At 46.4% G+C, this 14,631-nt stretch overlaps 1 pseudogene; it reads right to left on the bottom strand.

Annotated features, from left to right (window-relative positions):
* Positions 1–532: 532 nt before the first annotated feature.
* On the bottom strand, positions 533–14,108 carry LOC113889072 (annotated as a pseudogene).
* Between the last annotated feature and the right edge of the window lie 523 nt (positions 14,109–14,631).

Genomic DNA, 14,631 nt, shown 5'->3' with positions numbered 1-14,631 from the left:
GGTCAGACACATAGACTTCAGTTCGGTTTTCTTGTGTGGAAACAATTTGACCTAGCTGCTCACAAGCGAAAAGCAAACTACTAGATGTTAAAATGTTCCAGTAGAGTACAGTCAGGTGCTCTTGATTCTAGGTACTTCAAAGGATGTTTTTAAGCCTTGTCAGCCACCAGCTTCTCTTGATTCTGAAAGCTGGGTTTACTAGAGACCTGCAGCAGTGGAAGTGTGATGAAATCACTGCAGCGGTGTTGTGCTTCAAAGCACAGGATCTGTACAGACTAGGAACAAAGATAAAATATTCTAAAGGGGTGAATCCAGGGCATTTACTCTTATCTGAACAAAAGCTTGTGCACAGATGCATTTTATGCATCACTTCAGGGAGGGCACAGGCTTCCTGGGCTCTCCAAATCCCTCAGGTTAAGATCTCCTGGCCCGGGAGTGAAAGAAAGCAAAGGCAGCCCTTCCATCTTCCCTGTTCCGATCTCTGGTCCCATCACATTCCGACCTCTGGTCCCATGAGAGGGACCGTGGACGCTCAGCGCGCTGTCCCAGCCGCACGGCTGCCAGAGGAGTTACAGGAGCAGACCTGCCCAATGGTGCCGCTGCTTGCTGCCTGCTTCCGGGCGTTGTGAGAAGGCCCCAAGGAGATCTAGGAAAAGCAAAGGGGAGTCCAGCTCAGCAGAGCAGCCCCGAAGCACAGGGAGTTAAAGAAACAGGAAGCACGAGTCAGGTCAAGGAAGGACCCCTTTCTGACAGCTGCGCTGATAAGGGCTATGGCTAAAGGGTCCTGCTCCCTGTGCACGTGTCTCTGCGTCTGCAGGCACTTCCGGTTTGCCTCACCGTGAGCGGCGGCTGCTTGTCAGAAGGCAGATCTTTTCTACCATCAATAAACTGTCTTTTCCCCGCTGTCAGCCCTGTAATCTGGCACTATATGCACCTTGCTCCATTGGCTGCTAACACTTCTGTAAAGGGAGATCTAACTGTCGAGAGTTCAAAATTCCAGGGGTCTGTGGAGTCCCGCCACTAATTCACTCCCCAGAGCTGTGTCTGAATGAAGTAAAAACGCTCATTACAGGCTTCGAATTGAAGACACTAAAGTGAGAACATGAATGAATTTAGAACGTTTGGAAAGTCTGATTTTAAAAGTACTTGTTTATCTTTAAAGTCCAATAATAAAAATTTACTCTTGCTTGTCTTGTCTGAGGAATAAACATGGAAATATACTTACTGGAAAAAAAGCTACAAAATTTTAGGCTTTGAAGAAAGGAATTAAAAGAGAATGGGTCTCATGAAGAGTAACTCCTTTCAGACGGAGAAGCTGAGAGGAGAAAGAAATTGATTTAAGAAAAGATCTTACTATTAGAGCTGAGGCCTTCTGCCATTTCATCAAATTTTCTTTTCTGCATGCAGGGTCACCTTATACAGACTCGTACAGACACACAACACAGCTACCATCTCCACTGATACCCAGAGGGGTGCCCTGGCCACCGCTTCAGACCACCTTGTGGGCACTCAGGATGCTCAGGACTCTGTCCTGTGTGTCCCTGGGAAGTGACTCCCAGGAGGTCCATCCACTGAACCGAGTTCCATTCTGTTTTCAAGCAGCCCTTTAAATCCCTGAGGCCAGCGCCCCTCTCTCACCACATAAAATGTACCCCCACAACCCCATGTCACTGCTCCTCATCAACATGGCTGCTGTTTTTATAATCAGTCTTCAGATATGGTCACCTGATTCTATTATTTTTTATTATGCTGAAGTCAATCAAGTGTTTTATATCTTACTAGCATATTAATATGTCAGATTCAGAGAAATAATTCAAGTATGAAGTCAACTGATTATCCTCCTATCCATATGAAGTATAAATATAATCTCTGGAAGATGGTGAAGGACAGGGAAGCCTGGTGTGCTGCAGTCCATGGGGTCGGAAAGAGTTGGACATGACTGAGTGACTGAATAATGATAAAATATTATCTCAATTGATAAAGAATGTACAGTGCATAAGAGAAAGTGGGAGAAAAGTATTTTAAAAATTGGGCAAGCTTAGCTAATAAAATTAGCGGTTGCAAATGTTGTTTGAGGGAAGAACATAATGAATTATGAATTAGGAAATTTTCCTCTTATGTGAAAGGAAAACAGCAAAAGTCACAGAACATTCTCATGAGTAGACATATTTATTTATTTAGAAACTGCTTATTTTCTGTGAACCAATTTTCATTTTAAGAGTTTGTGGGGTTTCCATAATGGCTCACGGTAAAGAATCCTGCCAATGCAGGAGACATGAGTTCAATCCCTGGTCCAGGAAGATCCCATGTGCCTTCAGAGGAACTAAGCCTGTGAACCACAACCATCAAGCCTGTGCTCCACAGCCTGAGGGCCACAGCTCCTGAGCCCACGCTCTGCCACCACTGAAGCCTGGGGGCCCTGGGGCCCACGCTCCATAACAAGAGAAGCCGCTGCAACGAGAAGGCCAGGCACCACAACCAGAGACTGCGCCCCGCTCACCGCAACCAGAGCAAACCTGTGCAGCAGCAAGGACCCAGCACAGCCCCCACTGAAGAGAAGAGCCTGTGAAAGAACAGCTGAAGCACACCCAGTGCTGTTCCTACCCGTCCAGTGGCCTGAGCAGTGGGCGCTGCAGGCCAGCCTTTCGGGGGAAACTGCGGAGTAGGCAGTGAGCTCACCTGCCCACCTGTGGACTAGGCCAGCACCTCAGATCCAGTAGCGTTGCACTCAGCTGCTGAAGTGACCTATTCACGGTGAAGTCCTCCGTGGTCAGAGCTTGCTCAGCTGCCGCCTGCTCTTCCCTTTTAATCTTTTCAGAATCTGCAGATGTAGAGATCAGGCACGACCTCCCAAGAATGTTCACAGGAAACGATGCCGCGCACAGGCAGAACTTCCAGGGTGAGCATCCGCCAAGTCAGACCCACGGACTTGATGTCATCTCCAGAGTGCAGAGGAGAGTCCGTGTCACACAGACCAATGGTAAGAAGTTCACATACATGCCTCTGGGAGAGGCCGGCGGTCAGCCCTGGCCTGTAACCACCAGGAGTCTTGGCTCCTGGAAGCTGCCTGGGTCTGGTTAGTGGAGGCTCCAGGAGCTAAGCGGCTGACCAGAGGAGCGGTGGCAGCGAACTGCAGCTCAGCTCACTGGCGAGGATTCCTGGAGGACGCAGCAGGGACAGCAGCTGGGTTTTCAGTGGCAACGATGGCATGAGCTGCCTACAGAAGCTTCTCCCAGGTTCTCTTCGGATTCCTAGTGTAGACGCCGCCACTTTTCCTTCTGTAGATGTACTGCTCCTTTGGGAAGTAAAGGTCGGTGCTACCTAAGTGGGCCCCTGCTGCAAGGAACGTGATGACGTCATCCTTCATTTGCCGGACAGCAAGGACCCAGGATAGTGTAAAAGATTCACTTCCCGTTATGACAAGAATCCAGACAGTGCCCTATGGACCACTGTCTGGGTAGCGTGGGAAAAGCCCGAGAAGATGTTTTAGAGAAGCCAGATAATCTTTCTGATAAAACAAACTTGACTTTCATTCAGTTTGTAGAAATAACGCTGTGAGTTTTATTCTTTAGAGGTTTAAATTTTTTTGTAATGTCTTGGCATTTCTGAGAAACTTATAATACATGTACAAGGTTCAAGAACCTAGAAATATAAAATACTTCATATTCCATTATTCTTCCTACCCCCTCCCTTCTTGTCAAGGCCCTGCTGCTTCCACAGTCAGCCATGTGTTTTGTTTCTCAGGAATAGCTTCCGGAGGTTTATTTATTTTTTCTAATTATTTATTTGGCTGTGCCCGTGGGACGTTTGCCATGGGAACTCTTAGCTGTGGCATGTGGGCTCTAGTTTCCTGACAAGGGATTGAACTCAGGCCCCTACAATGAGAGTGCAGAGTCTTAGCCCCTGGATCAAGAGAGAAGGCCCAGAATGTCATTTTATGGATACACAAGCAACTATGACTATCTATTTCTTCTTCACTCCACATGTGGTGCTAATGGTAAAGAACCCACCTCCCTATGCAGGAGACATAAGGGACTCAGATTCAATCCCTGGGTCCGGAAGATCCTTTGGAGCAGGAAATGGCAACCCACTCTAGTATCCCTGCCTGGAGCATCGCCATGGGCAGAGGAGCCCGGTGGGCTACAGTCCATAGTGTCACAAAGTGTCGGATGTGACTGAGTGACTGAGCACAACCACATGTAAAACCATACATGGTCGCACACTGTGCACAGTGTTCTATGTATCTTGCTTATATTCAGCTGAGAATATCTTGGGAATATTTTCTTGGGACACTATTTTCCACAAATCAGTCCACTGAATAGATGATGTACTATAATACGCTTTACTGGTCCACATTGGAATAAACACTAATATAAAATGACATCTTGACATCACAATAAACAATGTAATACATAACCTTAGCCTAATTTATTCCATTGCAGGAAAATGTATAAATTTCTAATGCATATGGAATTTCTACAAATCTAATGGATTTGTAGCCTGAAGTATTTCTAACTGAAATGTAGCATCTGATAGGATGTTGCTGGTAAACTAGCACGTTGCTGGATTCCCCGCCCCGCTCCTGAGGAGCTATGCAATGATCATTTCTCTTTCCTTAAGACTCAACCTCTCCTCTCCCAGATTTCTCCCTGATCTGTTTTCAAAAACATCCTCCAACCTCTTCTGCCCTTGTGACTTCTCTATAATCTGCTCCTCTTCTTAGCACTGTCCTTCATTCTCATGCCCTCATTGCCTGGCCTGGTCTCTACCTGCCATCTCAACATTGCCCATCATTGCTCCACCCACTCCCCTGGAGATGGTATCAGTACGGCCAGATGGTTGAGTATAGAAAAATGGTTCGTGGATGATATTGAATCACTGAGCCTGGATGAGAAGGAGACATCCACAGGGGAGTCTAAGGTAGCTGGGGAACAAGGAGAATTTAGGTTTTATCTGTGGTCTTCACTCAGGGGAAGATGCTACAGGGCCCACCAGGGAAGGAGAAGTCCGAGTCAGAGGTTAATACTTGGGAGGTGGTGTCCAGAAATTCCAGCAGGAGCTCTGGAGAGAAGAGTGAGGGAGAGCGCCTGCTGTGAGGCTGCTGTGAGTGTCGGGCAGGGACACACACGGGGCAGCAGAGAAAGGAGCAGGAAGGTGATAACAGGCTTCCCAAGGGAGGGAGGGTGTCACGGTGATAGTGATGTGCACAGAGTTACACGTGTCACGGAGATGAGGGAGGATGGAAGAGAGCCAGTGAGAGGGAGGGCGGATGCAACTAACACATCCTGTACGCTGTTTCCTGAGAGGCCAAGAGCAGAGGCCGAGAGAGAGGCTGAGCCAGAGCACAGGACACAGTGAAGGAGACATGAAAGTTGATAAATAAAAACATAGGTGTTCAAATCAAGATTGTGTTAAAACACTCTTTTAAGGAATACAATTGGGATTTTAAGGAACTCCTTTTAAGGAATACAGAAATAAAATTGCAGGTGAGATATTAATTCTTAGATGATTCACAAGAATGACTCCCCTGCCTAAAAAGTGACACCATCAGAAGCAGTTCTGTGCAGAGGAGAGCGGGGAGACGGCACAGCACAGTGGTGGAGACACGTGGTCGATGGAGACGCTGGGCCTCCACAGGTGGAGGGGGGTCCTGTAGACCCCACACGCTGGTGTGCTGAGAACATCGAGCAGGAGTTACTCGAGCCATTGAGAGTCACTGTACTTGAAGGGGTTTTTGTTTAAATATAATTTTATTTCCTTTTGGCTGCCCCGGGTCTTCTTTGCTGCCTGCAGGCTCTCTCCACTTGTAGCAAGCAGGGCCTGTGCTCTAGTTGGGTGGCTGGGCTTCCCGCTTTGGTGGCTCCTCTTCTGTGGAGCGCTGGGCTCTAGGATGCCTCGGCTCAGTCTTGGCGGTGTACAGACTTAATTTCTCTGTGGCATGTGGGGTCATCTGGGACCAGAGATCGAACCGGTGTCCCCTGCACTGCAAGGTAGATTCTTAACCACTGGACCACCAGGGAAGCCCCTGTACTCGAAGTTTTCATTGGAGCTACCTAAAACATGATAAAAGTGACCTCAGCAAAAGGGGGAAGGAGCAGTGAGCGCACGGCCTGCCTTCCACCAAAGAGAGCCTGCTGGGTTTGCACAGACCCCTTTCCGTTTCTGAACCACACTTGCCATTTACTCACTTCCTCTTTCTCCACCTAAAACCCACACATCTCTTAATTTCTCCAAGCAGTCTCCCTGGTGGCTTTCTTCCATGGGAGTAGAATTTCTAGGCAAAAGATTCTGTGCAATCTTTCTATGTGAATATCAGAATAAGGTGAACATTTTGTTTGAGGTAATTGTTCTGGAAATTCAGAATTAAATATGTTTCAGCTCACATTGGCCAAACATGCTGTACCTGGCCTCAGCCTCCTGTATTTTAGTTGGCTCACTGATGTCATTAAGGTCCTGGGATCTCTCTAGCCTCTCAACCACTGCATCCACCTCCTATGGCATGGCGAAAAAAGCCTCTCTGGTACCATTAAGATCCCTGTTGATTGCAGATCCTGTGATCTTGCTGGTGCCTTGACTTACTGAAGCTTCCTAAGTGCTTACCTAGGATTTGTTGGCATAAAGTTCAACCAGGAAAAACAGAAAACAAAACCTGTTTTAATGTGTCTCTTGATATTTGGTTTTGTTTTTACATTTGCAAGAGCAAAACAGAGAAAATGAAGCAAAGGATACTTTCAAACATGTATGGTTAACTGACTTAGAATTACTGATTCAAAGAGTGTCTGTAAAAATAAAATGTGACTTCCACTTCCAGCTTTAAGAGGAACAGTATCTGAACATGCTCACCTGGCACTGGTAATTACAAAGCTGAACAAAATACTTGAAACAACTGTTTTCAGATCCTGGACAGCAGGCCATGCAGGACTAAGTTCCTAGAGTGAAGATGGATACACAAATCCATTTGATGATTCCCGGCTGACTGCCTTCAGGCAATTTCCATGCTGTGGGTACAGGGAGGGGAACCCAGATGCAGCCCAGCAAAGCCCTGATCTGAGAACACAGGTGAGCCAGGGAGGTGCAGAAGGTGATATGTGTGGGGCAGGGCATCGATAAGAGAGAGCTACTCAGACAGAAAGAATGATTACAAGTGCCTAATGAGCCCGTTGAGTCTTTGTCATCTGATCACACACAGGTGAAATTCAACAAGGCTGGGCAGGAACAACTTTTGAAGAAAGAATGATTACTGGAGACCTATTCATTGAGTGGGGCCGGATGCCATGATCTTAGTTTTCTGAATGTTGAGCTTTAAGCCAACTTTTTCACTCTCCTCTTTCACTTTCATCAAGAGGCTCTTTAGTCCTCTTCACTTTCTGCCATAAGAGTGGTGTCATCTGCATATCCGAGGTTATTGATATTTCTCCTGGCAATCTTGATTCCAGCTTATGCTTCTTCCAGCCCAGCATTTCTCATGATGTACTCTGCATATAAGTTAAATAAGCAGGGTGACAATATACAGCCTTGAAGTACTCCTTTTCCTATTTGCAACCAGTCTGTTGTTCCATGTCCAGTTCTAACTGTTGCTTCCTACAGGTTTCTCAAGAAGCTGGTCAGGTGGTCTGGTATTCCCATCTCTTTCAGAATTTTCCACAGTTTGTTGTGATCCACACAGTCAAAGGCTTTGGCATAGTCAATAAAGCAGAAATAGATATTTTTCTGGAACTCTCTTGTTTTTTCCATGATCCAGCGGATGTTGGCAATTTGATCTCTGGTTCCTCTGCCTTTTCTAAAACCAGCTTGAACATCAGGAATTTCACAGTTCACATATTGCTGAAGCCTGGCTTTGAGAATTTTGAGCATGACTTTACTATCGTGTGAGATGAGTGCAATTGTGCGGTAGTTTGAGCATTCTTTGGCATTGTCTTTCTTTGGGATTGGAATGAAAACTGACCTTTTCCAGTCCTGTGGCCACTGCTGAGTTTTCCAAATGTGCTGGCATATTGAGTGCAGCACTTTCACAGAATCATCTTTTAGGATTTGAAATAGCTCAACAAATAGATGGGGAAACAGTGGAAACAGTGGCTGACTTTATTTTGGGGGGCTCCCAAATCAATGCAGATTGTGATTGCATCCATGAAATTAAAAGATGTTTACTCCTTGGAAGGAAAGTTATGACCAACCTAGACAGCATATTAAAAAGCAGAGACAGTACTTTGCCAACAAAAGTCCTTCTAGTCAAAGCTATGGTTTTTCCAGGAGTCATGTATGGATGTGAGATTTGGACTATAAAGAAAACTTAGCAGAGAAGAATTGATGCTTTTGGACTGTGGTGTTGGAGAAGACTCTTGAGAGTCCCTTGGACAGCAAGGAGATCCAACCAGTCCATCCTAAAGGAGATCAGTCCTGGGTGTTCACTGGAAGGACTGATGCTGAAGCTGAAACTCCAATACTTTGGCCACCTGATGTGAAGAGCTGATTCGTTGGAAAAGACTCTGATGCTGGGAGGGATTGGGGGCTGGAGGAGAAGGGGATGACAGAGGATGAGATGGTTGGATGGCATCACCAATTCAATGAACATGAGTTTGGGTGAACTCAGGGAGTTGGTGATGGACAGGGAAGCCTGGTGCACTGTGGTTCATGGGGTTGCAAAGAGTTGGATACGACTGAGCAACTGAACTGAACTGAACTGAATGCATTGAATAATGTGCAACATTCATGTGGGGCTGAGAATCCTCACCAGCCAGAGTGAAGAAACCTCCTTGAATATGTGGGGCTTCAACTGAGACAGAAAATGCATGTATTAGAGCTGAAACTAAAAAAAAAAAAGAGAGAGAGAGAGAGAGATGAAACTAATCACAAGCCTTAAAATAAAGGGCACATAGAATTGTACTAATAAACCTTAGCAATAATCCTCAAACGTGTCTGTTATGAAGGTAATCATTTCCTACCAGGAAAAAACAAAATTAACACTTTCAGGAATCATACAAAGAAAACAAACCAAAAGACATTTCTATCGCCCAGGAAACTTCAAGACATTTAGGGGTCCTGTGTCAGACAACAGGTCCGATGTATATTTCATATTATCTCATACCCACCCACAAAAATGAATATAAACCCCTTTATATACACTGCAAATATGCTAGAATATTCAAGAAATTGACTACTTTCTGGAAAAATATGAATTCTCAAGACCAATATTTAAAGTAGCTGTAACAAAAGAAAAATAAGCAAGGAAGGCTATAAAATAAATTTTTTCAAGAATTATTTCTGAAAATCATGTGAAGGCTATGCAAGCAAAGAACAACTGACTACAAAAGCACCACATAATTTTAGAGAATCAAGAATAGAGGAACAGAAGAAATCTGTATTTTGTGAACATAATTTAACCCTGATATGAGTTGGACAGGACTGAGTGACTTCACTTTCACTTTTCACTTTCATGCATTGGAGAAGGAAATGGCAACCCACTCCAGTGTTCTTGCCTGGAGAATCCCAGGGATGGAGAAGCCTGGTGGGCTGCCGTCTAAGGGGTCGCACAGAGTCAAAGCAACTTAGCAGCAGCAGCAGCATGAGAACTTGACATAAGTGACATAAAACAAAACCACACACCAATTTTACCTACTATTCTTGGTCTCCTAATCCATTAAATGCTGATTAATGCTATATGAATCATTGCAGAGAAGTTCTCCATCTCTAAAAAAACTTAGGTTTACTTACAGCTTTTGTTCCTTTAAAGGAAGTCAAGCTGTACAGTCTAAGAAGTGCTTGCTCCAGAAGATGTGGAATATATATACAATGGAAAATTACTCAGTCATAAAATCAAATGAAATAATGCCATTTGCAGCAACATGGATGAACATGGTGATTTCACTTTAAGTGAAGTAAGTCAGACAGAAAGAGACAAGCATCGTATGACATCACACATGTGGAATATTGAAGAATGATACAGATGAACTTATTTACAAAGCAGAGGTAGAGTCACAGACATAGAAAACATGCTTATGGTTACCTAAGATGACACGGGCGTGTGGGAGAGGTGAGTCAGGAGTTTGGGGTCAGTACACACACACTGCTGTATGTACACCAGGTGACACAAGGAGCTGCTGTGTAGTGAGGGAGCTGTACTCAGTATCTTGGGACGACCTGTAACAGGAAAGAATCCGGAAGAATATATAGTTGCTCAGTCGTGTCCAGCTCTTTGGGACTCCAGGGCCTGTACCTGCCAGGCTCCTCTCAAAGGACAGGTCACAAGGAACTGGGCACAACAGAGGGACTAACCACACAAGTCCTACTCTGCTCGTTCTCAGCCAACTTGGAGAAAGACAGGACGCCTTGTCAGCGCTGCAGTAAGTTCTGCTCTAAGATGCCTGCCCTGTAGGGAACAATTTGAACATATTCTGAACTTCAGTTGTGCTTGCAAGTAATTTTGTCAGGAGAAAGAGTTGGTGAAAGAAAGCACAGCTGACCCAGAGGAACCTAGCCAGGCGGGAAAACACAAAACACACGCTTAACACACAATAAACATTAAACTGACTGAGGACATTGCGGGAAGTGTCCTAATTCGTTCTCTATTTGTCCACACTTCATTGAGTGTGCTCAATTAAGACACTCTGTGTCTACAGAGTGTGCTGTCATTTTTGGCTAATTTAAAATATAGTGTATTAATAGGAAATTGAAGGCATAATAAGGCAAACAGATCAGGAGACGACTGTCCTCGAAAAGAGAGTTGACAACTTAGAGTTCCCAAGAGGAGGGAGAGGCCATGCCATTGGGCCACATGGGAAAAGACCGGCCTTGTCCAGAGAGGGAGGGAGGGGAACTCAGCACAGGGGCCTTGACTGTGACTCCTCAGGAGGGAACAGTGAGCTGGGTGCGCAGGCTCAGGACTGGCTGGTGTGCGTGATGTTAGCGGCCATCCTCAGTGTCTGCCTCTGGGTGACAAGGGAAGGGGACAGTGGCCCGGAGCACAGCTTAAATGTCACCTCCTCAGAGACATGTCCCCGTGTGCATCTGCGGTGACAGCTTCCCCATGTCTCCTGCCCTTACCACCTCGGTCTTTCATGGCACCAGGGCCGGCCCTGTCTGCACCCACTGGGGCTCGTCACCCATCAGTCCTCGGGCCCCAGGACTCCTTTCCTCCCCACTCCCCCACCCCGCCCCAGCACCCCCTTCTCTCTGGGCCATGATCCACCCTTCACTCCATGGAGCTGACTCTTCTACAAGCTGTTTATTCTTTGTCTCGCTCCACAGCGTCAGCTCTGTGGGAGCAGCAGGATCATTTCTTTTTAAAGTATGGTGGTTTTCTGTCTTACTTTCCACTTGAATGTCAAGGACTGTGAGGTGTCGTGGCTGGGTCCCTGCCCCCAGCACAGGCCTGGCACAGAGCACATGCGCTCTCAGCATTTGGGAAGAACCAGCAGTGGGAAGCCTTGTTGCTGCCCCCGGGGGACTGTTAAAAACAAGACAACAGCCCCAGAGGAGCTGCTTAGTTAGGAACCATGCTAGCAAAATAGACTTAAATGCAGTTTTGGCTCTTCCAGAAATGAACTCTTGAACCAGTCAGCCAGGAATCTTCTGATTATCACCAGTTAAGTCATCTGCCTGAGAAAGCTTTCCAGCCTCTATTGGAAAGTAACCTCACAGTAACCACTTGGATTCTTTGCCCAGTACAACTTCCTTGTTCCTGATCCCTTATGTCTATAAAAGTCTTTTATTTTGTGCAACTCCTCAGAGGTTCTAATTGCTAAATTGGATGCTGCCTGATTCATAAATCTTTAAATAAAGGCACTAAGATTTTAAAATTTTACTCAGTTGAATTTTATTTTAATAGAGCTTATAGCTTATTTTGGAGAAGGCAATGGCACCCCACTCCAGTACTCTTGCCTGGAAAATCCCATGGATGGAGAAGCCTGGTAGGCTGTGGTCCATGGGGTCGCTAAGAGTCGGACACGACTGAGCGACTTCACTTTCATTTTTCAAATGGCAACCCACTCCAGTGTTCTTGCCTGGAGAATCCCAGGGGCAGGGGAGCCTGGTGAGCTGCCGTCTATGGGGTTGCACAGGGTCGGACATGACTGAAGTGACTTAGCAGCAGCATAGCTTATTTTAAGATTATATTTGGCTTTTAAGAGATTGTTATAGATTCAATCGAGCTTGCTGTGAACGATGTCGGATTCAGGATCTCCGAAGAAGATTTAGCTTCAGGACAAGGGACCAGGATTGATCACTCAAGAGCGTTTGTGTAGCAGAGTTTTATGACAGTGGGAAAAGGTCAGAGAAAGCTTCTGACGTGGACAGCAGAAGGGGGTGGGGAGTGCCCCACCTTGCTAGTGTTAGCAAGGGAGGTATATACTTTTTAAATTAGTTACTACAGTAAATCAAAAGAATGTCTCAGGTTTGTGAAAGTTTTACCAGACCCACTCCCACAATTAACATTTTAGGATAACAGGATTAGAATTTAACAGAAAGATCCTACCAGACCCATTCCCATAATATACATTCTAAGATATCAGGATTAATTGGAAGGTTTTCAGGAAGGAGAAACTGTCCTCAAGCAGGATACATGGTTGTTATATAATCCCTAGTACAGAGTTTAAGTGGCTCAGATGGCAAAGCATCTCCCTACAATGGGGGAGACCTAGGCTGGATCTCTGGCTTGGAAAGATCCCCTGGAGAAGGAAATGGCAATGCCCTCCAGTACTCTTGCCTGGAAAACCCCATGGACAGGGGAGCCTGGTAGGCTACAGTCCATGGGGTTGTAAAGAGTCAGACATGACTGAGCAGCTTCACTTTCTTTCACAGAGTTTAAACCGAGTTGTGTAATTGTCAGTTCTGGGCCTAAAGAAAGAAAGAAAAACAAATGTTTTAAGTGACTAAGACTAAGAAATGTAGAGGGAAAAAGATGTTTGTCCTTTCCTCCTCCTTGAGAACTCCAGACCCTCTCTCCTCGGCTTCCCCTGGACTTCTTATCAACCTGCCTAGGAACTGACTCTCTCACTTTGAGCACCTCTTCAGCCTGTGAGCTCCATGAGAATATAGGGCTAGAAAGAGAAAATACCTTGAGTAAATGTCATGATGACTGAATAGCTGTACAGATAAAATGACTACACAGAGTCCATGTGAAGGTTACATTCACTGAAGATCAGCTTTTTCTTCCTCCTCCCTCCCTCTTTCCAGAACAGAAGTTCAAGGGACCTTTTATCACCCTCACCTCATATGGAACTCCAGTGGTCTGGGTGATTTTTATCTTTTCTTTTTTTGTACACTGGAAGACATTTCATGACTGTACCCCTGAAAACTGAGAAAATCACTACTTGAGGGGCAGGGACCCTCCATGTTGTCTGAGTCAAAACAGAACAATATGTGAACACAGGATATTGAGGAGGTGGCTGGGCCCCTGGGCAGCTGGAAGGAGGGAGACAAAGGCAGAGGGGTGCTGTTTCCACCTCCCTCCTCCCAACATGACACACTTGTCCCTCTTGGTACTTAATCAATCTGATCCTGATTATCTGGAGATTGACATGTCTGCTGGCAGATGGTGTGGTCTTAGGTCACAGCATTAAGGCCACCAGACCTCAGTTCTGAGCTGTTTGCCAGACCTAGGACAAGTCTTCAGCGTCTTAGATCTGCTGTTTTTAACCCTAAGCATTGATAGCGGTACTCCCTATGTGAGGGCCCAGAGGCAGAGGCATCAGCACTTGGGATTGGTCACTGGGAAAGGCTGCAGCCCTGTGAAGGCTGCCCCTAGAACCCCAGCCGGAACACGAGTGGTACGTGGAATATCTGGATGAAGCAGTGAAGATGTCAGCGAGAGACACTCAGTTGGTGCCAGGACAGCACTGAATTAGAGCACTGGGCTTTTCTCCACTCACTTCCAGAGGGTCAGGCCCTATTGCCACTGGCCACATACCCTGAGTGATAACCATCTCCTGGGAACTCCAAGTCACAGCCTGATGGCTGGGCCTCCAGAGGGCTGAAGGATGTGTCAGGAGTGGTTTGCCCACAGATGCTGGGCACCCCAGGGCTCTGACAGGGGCTGGTGAGGCTGGCATCGCAGGGCCCCACAGCACAGGGTATTGGGGTACCTGGTTGGGGCTGCCATCAGCTAGGGCCATGCCACCATGAAGGCCCCTGGTAATTTCTGAGCTCAGAAGCTAAAGCAAGGTTGAGCCTGACTAGTACTTGGTTGCAAGACCACCTGGAAAGACCAGGTGCTGTGGACTTTCCTGCTTGTCTCTCCTTTCCTCTCTCTCACCCTTGGCCACTGCCCCCTCCCCTGGCACAGATGGGCTCTCCTTTGGCCACAGGGAGCTGCACCTATTGTTGAGCCTTGGCCTGGGTGGGTGCTGTGGGGGTTCTGACAATGGGCAGCACAGTTGGGCTGGCGTCCTCTGTGCTTGCTGGCCACTCTGGGTTGGTGGGCAGGTTGAGTGCCTACAGGAAGGCAGTACTTTACAGCATGGAACTGTCTGCATAAAATGGTTCTCATGGCGACATTGGACCTCTGTGTATTTTCCACATTTAAAGAACTGTAGCATGTCTCTCTCTCTGTGTGTGTGTGTGTGTGTGTGTGTGTGTGTGCATGTGTGCATGTGTTAAAGACTTAGGAAAATTCTGAAGCCAAACAAAAAATTGGAT

The sequence above is a fragment of the Bos indicus x Bos taurus genome, unplaced genomic scaffold (assembly GCF_003369695.1).
Source record: "Bos indicus x Bos taurus breed Angus x Brahman F1 hybrid unplaced genomic scaffold, Bos_hybrid_MaternalHap_v2.0 tig00003498_arrow_arrow_obj, whole genome shotgun sequence".
NCBI classification, from domain to species: Eukaryota; Metazoa; Chordata; class Mammalia; order Artiodactyla; family Bovidae; genus Bos; species Bos indicus x Bos taurus.
The sequence above is the reverse complement of the archived record's forward strand: the minus strand, read 5'-3'. Positions and strand labels throughout refer to the sequence as shown.